This window comes from Trachypithecus francoisi, unplaced genomic scaffold (genome assembly GCF_009764315.1).
Source record: "Trachypithecus francoisi isolate TF-2019V2 unplaced genomic scaffold, Tfra_2.0 Lachesis_group7, whole genome shotgun sequence".
Classification (NCBI taxonomy): Eukaryota; Metazoa; Chordata; class Mammalia; order Primates; family Cercopithecidae; genus Trachypithecus; species Trachypithecus francoisi.
Window position 1 is genome coordinate 90,898,523 of NW_022681472.1, and position 9,945 is coordinate 90,908,467.

A 9,945-nucleotide genomic window follows, 5' to 3' on the forward strand; every position below is an offset into this window, starting at 1 on the left:
GATTTTTGCATCAATGTTCATCAGGGATATTGTTCTAAAATTCTCTTTTTTTGTTGTGTCTCTGCCAGGCTTTGGTATCAGGATGATGTTGGCCTCATAAAAAGAGTTAGGGAGGATTCCCTCTTTTTCTATTGATTGGAATAGTTTCAGAAGGAATGGTACCAGCTCCTCCTTGTACCTCTGGTAGAATTCAGCTGTGAATCCATCTGGTCCTGGACTTTTTTGGTTGGTAGGCTATTAATTATTGCCTCAATTTCAGAGCCTGCTATTGGTCTATTCAGGGATTCAACTTCTTCCTGGTTTAGTCTTGGGAGAGTGTAAGTGTCCAGGAAATTATCCATTTCTTCTAGATTTTCTAGTTGATTTGCATAGAGGCATTTATAGTATTCTCTGATGGTAGTTTGTATTTCTGTGGGGTCGGTGGTGATATCCCTTTATCATTTTTATTGCGTCTATTTGATTCCTCTCTCTTTTCTTCTTTATTAGTCTAGCTAGCGGTCTGTCAATTTTGTTGATCTTTTCAAAAAACCAACTCCTGGATTCATTGATTTTTTGGAGGGTTTTTGTGTCTCTATCTCCTTCAGTTCTGCTCTGATCTTAGTTATTTCTTGCCTTCTGCTAGCTTTTGAATGTGTTTGCTCTTGCCTCTCTAGTTCTTTTAATTGTGATGTTAGAGTGTCAATTTTAGATCTCTCCTGCTTTCTCTTGTGGGCATTTAGTGCTATAAATTTCCCTCTACACACTGCTTTAAATGTGTCCCAGAGATTCTGGTATGTTGTATCTTTGTTCTCATTGGTTTCAAAGAACATCTTTATTTCTGCTTTCATTTCGTTATGTACCCAGTAGTCATTCAGGAGCAGGTTGTTCAGTTTCCATGTAGTTGAGCGGTTTTGATTGAGTTTCTTAGTCCTGAGTTCTAGTTTGATTGCACTGTGGTCTGAGAGATAATTTGTTATAATTTCTGTTCTTTGACATTTGCTGAGGAGTGCTTTACTTCCATTATGTGGTCAATTTTGGAATAAGTGCGATGTGGTGCTGAGAAGAATGTATATTCTGTTGATTTGGGGTGGAGAGTTCTATAGATGTCTATTAGGTCCACTTGGTGCAGAGATGAGTTCAATTCCTGGATATCCTTGTTAACTTTCTGTCTCGTTGATCTGTCTAATGTTGACAGTGGAGTGTTGAAGTCTCCCATTATTATTGTATGGGAGTCTAAGTCTCTTTGTAGGTCTCTAAGGACTTGCTTTATGAATCTGGGTGCTCCTGTATTGGGTGCATATATATTTAGGAGAGTTAGCTGTTCCTGTTGAATTGATCCCTTTACCATTATGTAATGGCCTTCTTTGTCTCTTTGATCTTTGATGGTTTAAAGTCTGTTTTATCAGAGACTAGGATTGCAACCCCTGCTTTTTTTTGTTCTCCATTTGCTTGGTAGATCTTCCTCCATCGCTTTATTTTGAGCCTATGTATGTCTCTGCATGTGAGATGGGTCTCCCGAATGCAGCAGACTGATGGGTCTTGACTCTTGATCCAGTTTGCCAGTCTGTGTCTTTTAATTGGAGCATTTAGTCCATTGACATTTAAGGTTAATATGGTTATGTGTGAACTTGATCCTGTCATTATGATATTAACTGGTTATTTTGCTCGTTAGTTGATGCAGTTTCTTCCTAGCCTCGATGGTCTTTACATTTTGTCATGTTTTTGCAATGGCTGGTACCGGTTGTTCCTTTCCATGTTTAGGGCTTCCTTCAGGGTCTCTTGTAAGGCAGGCCTGGTAGTGACAAAATCTCTAAGCATTTGCTTATCTGTAAAGGATTTTATTTCTCCTTCACTGATGAAGCTTAGTTTGGCTGGATATGAAATTCTGGGTTGAAAATTCTTTTCTTTAAGAACGTTGAATATTGGCCCCCACTCTCTTCTGGCTTGTAGAGTTTCTGCCGAGAGGTCTGCTGTTATTCTGATGGGCTTCCCTTTGTGGGTAACCCGACCTTTCTCTCTGGCTGCCCTTAAGATTTTTTCCTTCATTTCAACTTTGGTGAATCTGGCAATTATGTGTCTTGGAGTTGCTCTTCTGGAGGAGTATCTTTGTGGCGTTCTCTGTATTTCCTGAATTTGAATGTTGGCCTGCCCTACTAGGTTGGGGAAGTTCTCCTGGATGATATCCTGAAGAGTGTTTTCCAACTTGGTTCCATTTTCCCCCTCACTTTCAGGCACCCCAATCAGACGTAGATTTGGTCTTTTTACATAATCCCATACTTCTTGCAGGCTTTGTTCATTTCTTTTTCTTCTTTTTCTTTTGGTTTCTCTTCTCGCTTCATTTCATTCATTTGATCCTCAATTGCTGATACTCTTTCTTCCAGTTGATCGAGTCGGTTACTGAAGCTTGTGCATTTGTCACGTATTTCTCGTGTCATGGTTTTCATCTCTGTCATTTCGTTTATGATCTTCTCTGCATTCATTAGTCTAGCTGTCAATTCTTCCACTCTTTTTCAAGATTTTTAGTTTCTTTGCGCTGGGTACGTAATTCCTCCTTTAGCTCTGAGAGGTTTGATGGACTGAAGCCTTCTTCTCTCATCTCGTCAAAGTCATTCTCTGACCAGCTTTGATCCGTTGCTGGCGATGGGCTGCGCTCCTTTGCAGAGGGAGATGCGCTCTTATTTTTTGAATTTCCAGCTTTTCTGCCCTGCTTCTTCCCCATCTTTGTGGTTTTATCTGTCTCTGGACTTTGATGATGGTGACGTACTGATGGGGTTTTGGTATAGGTGTCCTTCCTGTTTGATAGTTTTCCGTCTGACAGTCAGAAGGACTGTCTGTTGGTCTGTTGGAGATTGCTTGAGGTCCACTCCAGACCCTGTTTGCCTGGGTATCAGCAGCAGAGGTTGCCGAAGATAGAATATTGCTGAACAGCAAGTGTACCTGTCTGATTCTTTCTTTGGAAGTTTCCTCTCAGGGGTGACTCCACCCTGTGAGGTGTGCGGTGTCAGACTGCCCCTAGTGGGGGATGTCTCCCAGCTAGGCTACTCAGGGGTCAGGGACCCACCTGAGCAGGCAGTCTGTCCGTTCTCAGATCTCAACCTCCGCGTTAGGAGATCCACGGCTCTCCCAAAAGCTGTCAGACAGAGTCGTTCGCGTCTGCACCAGCCCCCGCTCTTTCCCCTATTGGACTGCAGCTGTGCGCTGTCCACAGAGGTAGAGTCTACAGAGACAGGCAGGCTTCCTTGAGCTGCTGTGAGCTCCACCCAGTTCGAGCTTCCCAGCGGCTTTGTTTACCTACTTAAGCCTCAGCAATGGCGGGCGCCCCTCCCCCAGCCTCGCTGCTGCCTTGCGGATAGATCGCCGCAGACGGCTGTGTTAGCAGTGAGGGAGGCTCCGTGGGCGTGGGACCCTCCCGGCCAGGTGTGGGATATATTCTCCTGGTGCCTGTTTCCTTAAAGCGCAGTATTGGGGTGGGAGTTACCCGATTTTCCAGGTGTTGTGTGTCTCAGTTCCCCTGGCTAGGAAAAGGGATTCCCTTCCCCCTTGCGCTTCCAGGTGAGGCGATGCCTCGCCCTGCTTCAGCTCACGCTGGTCAGGCTGCAGCAGCTGACCAGCACCGATTGTCCGGCACTCCCTAGAGAGATGACCCCAGTACCTCAGTTGAAAATGCAGAAATCACCGGTCTTCTGTGTCGCTCGCGCTGGGAGTTGGAGACTGGAGCTCTTCCTATTCGGCCATCTTGCTCCGCCTCCCTAACTTGCTCTTGGATGTCCAAGGGGAAAGGTATAGATTTCTCCTGACTGCACAGGGCCTCTGCTTGTGAGTTGCTTGCACAATCAGAATCTGACTTACCTCAGATCACAGGGGTGCCGGTATATCCCAGAGGTATAATGTGTTGGTCGTGGAAGGGAGTGGGCCATGAATCTCACTCATTTATTTTTTAATTAAAAAATTATAACCACAAATTGAGCAGTCAAGTTTCTCACATTTGGGGAAATCATAGGAGTCACATCTGGAGTGCAATGGATGAATCTTGCCCTGGGAAAACCACTTTTGTGATCATGGTATCTCCCCTGGGTAAGTATTACTCAGCCAATTCTAAGCTGCACATCCCCCGCCAATCCCCATGCACGTTTGAACATTTCTGATCTGGGGATGTGTCTTGCGGTCAATGTGGTGGTTTTTTTCTTTCTTCTGAGCAATCTCTTTTGAATTGATGGTACATTGTTCAATTGACGGCATTTTAGAATTGACAAAATATATCCATCCATGTATTTATGTACGTATTTGTGAAGTGAGTGTTTGTAGGTACTGGGTACTAAGCAGTTAGCCCATATTAATGAAAGTGGCTCAGACTCAGTGTTTGAGGACAGGATTTCTCAGCCTTGGCATAATTGAGACTTGGGGCCAGATAATAATAATATTTTTTAGTGGGGTACTGTCCAGTGCATTGTAGGATGTTTAGCAGAATCCTTGGTCTATACATATTGGTTGCCAGGGAGCACCTTCACCCCAATTATGACAACTAAAAGGTCCCCAGACATTGCCAAATGTCCCCTGGGCAGGGGGCAGGGGGCACAGGGAGGAGTAAGGAATTATCCCCAGGTGAGAACCACTGCTCTAGAAGTTAGCTTTCTGGGTCATCATAATCTTTTGTCTCTGTCTTATATCACTCATCCATGGAGTAGAGATTTTACTAAATGTGAGTCCAGGCAACTTTATTTTTTACCCATGTGCCTTGGGAATTGAATGATACATACTATTTTTAGGGTACTTGGTTTGTACTGGACACAGGATTATGCCCTTAACTCATTGAATTCAGAAAATGAAATGCAGAGTGTAAGGAGGGATTATAGGTGGTCTCCAGCAGCCCTGTCTGAGTTTAACCTCCTAGCTTGTGACTGCTAGCTGTCTGTTATCACAGGTAAGGCAACTAGCCTTCTTATGCCTCAATTTCTCCATCTGTAAAATGGAAGTGCTAATAGTTGCTGTTACAAGAACTATACAGTGAAAACATTAAAATATGTAGAAACATGCAGCACACATAAGGAAATACTCAGAAAGCACAGTTATTCTTCTTAAACTCAATGATATAGGCATCATTATCTGACTTATCAAAAGAGGACATCAAAATCAGGGAAATAAAGGAAATTGTCCAAGATCATGCAAGTGGCTGAGTGGCAGAGCTGAGATTCAAACACTGTTTATGACTGATTTAAAACCTGATGGTAAAACTCAAAGAAGCATGTAGCTCTCCTGGGCGGGGCTCTGGCATCAGCAGGCAGCTGGAGTCTAGGCTAGGCTTGTGCACACTGTCTCATTCTGTCAGGGTCACTGAGGGTCGTGGGTTAGAACACGCAGGGCGGCCCTGTGAAGCCAGGTAATAGAAAAACACCATGGACTGTGACAAAAGTAAATGAGAAAGAAAGGTGGAAAATAACAGATGGGAACCAATATAGAAGACATATACTGGCATGGAGCCGGGGATTAGCAGGTGACTGAGGTCAGCATTTCTTATCACAGGCTTCTTTGTGCACTAGTTTGAGCCCTGCACGGCCTGAGTGTTTGGTGAGTGCCGTATAAGTTCAGTTCTCTCTGGCTGTGGCTCCCTTTCCTTTGGCTGTGCTGTGCTTTGTCATTTACAGGTTCATTGCTTTCATCTCCATGAAGATGGCCCTGCCCTGGACTTGGAGCCACTTACCGCTGGGACCATGCCTTATTGTCTCCAAGTCACCAGAATGTAGTGCCTTATGATGCTTAACTATTGCTTGCTTGATAGACAAACAAATGATGGCATTTGATTCTCAAAGAAATCCTCTGACTCGGTCTCATTTCATAGTGGAGAAACTGAGGCAAATGAGTACGGTGCTTGAGCCTGGTTAGTGAGCACGGAGTCTGGGTCATCTGACACAGCCTCCCCTACTCTTTCCATAGCTGTTCACACAGACAATAAATACCGATAATGTGTGAAGCAATCATTCATTCACTCATTCTTTCCTTCATTCACCTATTGAAGTTATTGGTCCTTGGTATACACCAAACATCTGAAATTCTTGACCCGTGTTGTTTGAACCATTCATTTTGGCGCTGGAGGCAGCTGCCTTGTGCTGTTCATTCTTTCAGGAAATGTGCATTGTGTATTTGCTTTGGTCTAGGCAGATATTAGTTGCTGGGGATCCGTGGAGAATGTAGACCTGGTCCTGCCCTCAAGAAGTTCCAGTTCAATGCTTGAGACAGACTGGCTGGTAGTTATTTTATCTTTCAGTCACTAAAATTTACACAACGTAGAGTGTGGCAATCGCTTGTTGATTGCCTTTTGGATGTGCATCATGTTTCTTCAAGTGGATGGCAAGTCCTTTGACAGCTAGGAATGCATCTTCTGCCCTTTTCATGTGCTCTACTAATGGCCGTTTAGGGCTTAGAACATCACACCTTGGTCAGGCCCCACTGATATCCCTGCTAGGAACTCACCTGGGAGCAGGAGAAGACGAGTGAATGGGCTCCTGGCTTGCTTAACGCACATGGCACAGTGTGGTCCATGGTGAGGAATGAAACGGACAGGATATTCAAATAGGTCCAAAAGGTTTGGGGACCTTGGCTTGGCCTCGGCTGAGTTTGACATCTGAAAGTTCCCAGGATGTCTGGAGGTTTTATCAGTTAACATATTGTTTTATTATTAATGCATAGCAAACTTTTCCCAAACTCAACTTCTTAAGGCATTAATTGCTGTTAATGGATTGAGAGGTCAGCCTGCTTTTCTTCTGCTTTCTGCTGGGCTCAAGCGTCTATCTGCAAACAGCTGTGGTTCATGTTGGCCGCTCTACTAATCTTGTGTGAGCTGGCTTACAGGGTTCAGCTGGCTGTGGGCTGGGCTAGGATGGCCTTGGCTTGAATAGGGGTCTCCTTCCCACATGATCTCTCTCCTCCCACCAGGCTGGCTTTTGAGGTCTGGCTCAGAATTGTCACAAGGTCACTTTTGCTGCCTTCCATTGGCAAAGCAAGTCATAAGGCCAGCCCAGAGCTGAGAGATGGGAATAGATTCTACCTCTTGATAGCAGGAAATAAAGTTTCATTGTAAAGGGTGTAGACACAGGGAAAGATGGAGGATTAGAGTGATTGTGCAATCATTCGGTCACAGGGACAGAGTGAGACTAGTCTTCTGGAAGATTCTATTTCTGAGAAACTCCCTTAACTGTAGGTTATGACCCTAACTAAAGGCTGGGAGCATAAGCCTTAGGATTTGACCACTGTGAGAAGAGGCCAGTCAGAGCCTCACAATTGAGGCTCTGGAACAATTGTTCCAGCCTTATGCAAGTATGCTGGGCTGCAGAACATGGCTCTAATATTAGTTAGAGTTCAAGTAGGGCAGGAAACCAACACAATAATCCATTTCATCCCCTGGTCAGATGTGGCTGGATCTGCAGGGGCTGCAGCCATTCAGGGACCCAGACCTACATCCTGCATGGTGGGCTGAGGCAGATGGTAACTCCCCTCCCAGTGGTGATGATAAGGTGCTTGAAGTACCTCTTTCTTTGCTCAGATGGATTCAGGCAGTGGTTAGGGCTGAAATTACACCTAACCTACTTCTGTACCCAGTGCTGAGCAGACCTGGGAAATGGAGGATCCCATGGGGGTTAAGGTGTCTGTCAAGTGGAAATAGGTGAATCCTAGCTCCCTCATATGCTAGCTGTTGACCTTGGGTAGGTGCCTTCATCTCTCTACACCTCACGATAATGAGACTTAAACGAAACGACACACACAAAAAATGTATTATACAGTGTCTGGCAAAAGTAAGTATCCACAAAATGTGATTTCATTTAAAAATACATTAGCTTTTCAGTCTTTAATGACTCTGGCATCAAAATGTTGTACTAAAAACAGCTGTAGCTTTAGAGAAAGGTAAACCAACATGAAAGACTAACTCTGCTCCCTGCCTCTGATTTGTGTAAACGAGGTTAGCATTTACTTTTAGACTTTGGGGGAATAACGATGTTCCCATTCTACCCTAATCTTGCTTAACGCACATGGTCTGTGTGGGATTGAATTCACTGAGCCCCCAGCTGGTCCTAGAGGCTTGTTTAACCTTTTCTTTGGCCACAACGATTAGTGTAGAGTTGTGCATGTGCCCCAAACTGGGCCAATCAGATTTCGTCCCAAGATTTTGGCAGTGCAATCAAGAAAAAGACCTTCTCTTTCTGTGGTCTCATGGACTCTAAGATCCATGTAGACAAAGAGCTGCTGGGGCCAGTCTGACACTCTGGGGATGGAGACTGTCTGAGAATAAAGCCAAACAGCGAAGCAAGGCTGACAGATTAAGAATGATTGAATTTTGATGCAATGGTTGAACCCCAGGATCTAGCTTTTCATGAGGTCAATACCACCTTTGGACTTCCTAGTTATGTGGACTATTTTTATTTTTTTTTGGTTTAAGTTTGCATTGTTTTTCTATCTGTTGCAACTAAATGATCCTAAATAATATGTCATGTAACTTCTTTAAGTGTTCTCATCCTTAAAATATGAAAAAATGACACCTATTTCTTAAAGTTGTTTGCAGATCAAGTGCCTGTTTTCCAGGGCTAGCAGAGTGCCCAGGACTGGAAAGACTGGCATGGCCAGATCACTGAGGCTCTGGATGCCATGTGAATTGTATCAGACTCTTTCATCGTCAGTGGAATGCTATGAAAGTCTTCCTCTCTTTTTTTTTTTTTTTTTTTTTTTTTTTTGAGATGGAGTCTGGCTCTGTCACCCAGGCTGGAGTGCAGTGGCCGGATCTCAGCTCACTGCAAGCTCCGCCTCCTGGGTTCCCGCCATTCTCCTGCCTCAGCCTCCCGAGTAGCTGGGGCTACAGGCGCCCGCCACCTCGCCCGGCTAGTTTTTTTTTTGTATTTTTTAGTAGAGACGGGGTTTCACCGTGTTCGCCAGGATGGTCTCGATCTCCTGACCTCGTGATCCGCCCGTCTCGGCCTCCCAAAGTGCTGGGATTACAGGCTTGAGCCACCGCGCCCGGCCGAAAGTCTTCCTCTCTTGTTGGTAGATGTAAATCCTCCAGTTTCTGAGACCCAGTGGTGGCTGAGAAAGTCCAAAAGGTTTGCCTATGTCAAGAGGAAGAAATAAAGCAGGGGAATGAGCTTTAAGGAGAGAAAATTGAATGAACAGCCTCTTTAGGCTACTGAGATGGCCATAATTCCTTGCTCTTTTTCTACATGCTTCTAGTTTATTAAACATTCATATTGACTTGAGTTTCTTGGGACTCTCTGTAGATGGCACTAAATTACGGTAACTGAATAGCCTGCCTTCATTTGCTGAGTGGCCATTTGAGGGCTGATTGTACTTAAAGAAATTCTCTACTCAGGCTTGCTCTCTGCAAAGTCCACTGCCAAACACACAGCCACAATTTGTCCAGATATGCATTTGTGTTAGGAGGTAGAAGAGTTTAGCAGATTCTTGATTTTTTGTGTGTATTTCCAATGCTTAACTTCCATTTGACCTTATTTGAAGAAGTATTTGAGGAGTATCTACTGTGTACCAGGCACGGTGCTTGGCATTGGAAAAAGAAGGATTAGTAACTATGGATGGCTCAGACCTTCTAAGACATTTAAAATATAGTCAAGTAGGAGAGATAGTGGCTAGAAGCTTTTCATAAAAGTTCATATTAAGAATAGTTACCATTTGTTGAGCATCTCCTGTGAGGCAGATACTCGGCTAGGCACTGAATGTGAGTTATCTCATAAAATTCTCACTGTCACCTTGGAAAATTCATATTCCCTTTGCATATATGGGAAAATTTAGGCTCAAAAGAGTTGAATGCTACAGAGACTCCAAGTTTCTTTCAATATGCATTTTTCCTTCTTTAATAACAGAAGTTCTATTGATTGCAGGGTGTGACAATGTGCCCAATTATAAAAGTACAGGAGAATCACTTGAACCTGGGAGGTGGAGGTTTCAGTGAGCCAAGATTGTATCATTGCA

At 44.1% G+C, this 9,945-nt stretch overlaps 1 pseudogene; it reads right to left on the reverse strand.

Annotated features, from left to right (window-relative positions):
• Nucleotides 1-3,911: 3,911 nt before the first annotated feature.
• Nucleotides 3,912-4,061, reverse strand: LOC117079726 (annotated as a pseudogene).
• Nucleotides 4,062-9,945: the final 5,884 nt, after the last annotated feature.